The sequence below is a fragment of the Corvus kubaryi genome, unplaced genomic scaffold (genome assembly GCF_017639235.1).
Source record: "Corvus kubaryi isolate FWS band 111438036 unplaced genomic scaffold, C.kubaryi_AGA036_p1.0 36706, whole genome shotgun sequence".
NCBI lineage: Eukaryota > Metazoa > Chordata > Aves > Passeriformes > Corvidae > Corvus > Corvus kubaryi.
Window position 1 is genome coordinate 12,154 of NW_024580924.1, and position 759 is coordinate 12,912.

The 759-nt window shown below is 60.3% G+C and overlaps 1 long non-coding RNA gene across 1 annotated transcript in view; it reads left to right on the forward strand.

Moving 5' to 3' along the window:
• LOC121660625 overlaps positions 1–221 on the forward strand; it is a 386-nt gene extending 165 nt beyond the window's left edge. Inside the window, exon 2 of the long non-coding RNA XR_006014731.1 lies at positions 12–221. This is a non-coding gene — a long non-coding RNA (uncharacterized LOC121660625). The remainder of the gene's footprint in view (positions 1–11) is intronic.
• Positions 222–759: the final 538 nt, after the last annotated feature.

Sequence of the window (759 nt, forward strand, 5' to 3'; positions counted from 1 at the left end):
AGTGCACCAAGGTCCTGGCAGGGTAAAAGCTCATCCTCAGGGGGCTGTGGGAACATCCCTGGGGTGACCCCAGCCGGGCAGGACCCAGGAACTCCCCAGGGGTGCCAGGAATCGCCCAGGCCAGCTCGAGATGAACCCTTTATTACTCGATTAATTAATGAAGCCGATTGATTGATTCATTCATTAATATCCCTGTGGAATAAATGGCATCCAATGACAAATGAATGCCACAAAGTAAGTGAGAGGTCACTGACGGGGGCGCGTCCTCCTGGGTGGCCCGGGTGGCAGGGGGACACCTGGAGACACTTGGGGACACCTTGTCCCTGGCAAGGGGACACTTGGGGACACCTGGGGACACTTGGGGGCACTTGGGGACACTGGGGACACCTGAGGACACTTGGGGACACCCTGTCGCTGGGCACAGGGGGGACACTTGGGGACACTTGGAGACACTTGGAGACACTTGGGGACACTTGGGGACATTTGAGGCCACTTGGGGCCACTTGGGGACACCTTGTCCCTGGCAGGGGGACACTTGGGGACACTTGAGGACACTTGGGGACACCCTGTACCTGGCAAGGGGACACTGGGGACACCTGGGGACACCTGGGGACACCTGGGGCCACCCTGTGTCTGGCAGGGGGACACTTGGGGACACCTGGGGACACCTGGGGACACTTGGGGACACTGGGACACCCTGTCCCTGGGCAGGGGGGACATTTGGGGACACTTGGGGACATTTGGGGACACCTTGTCCCT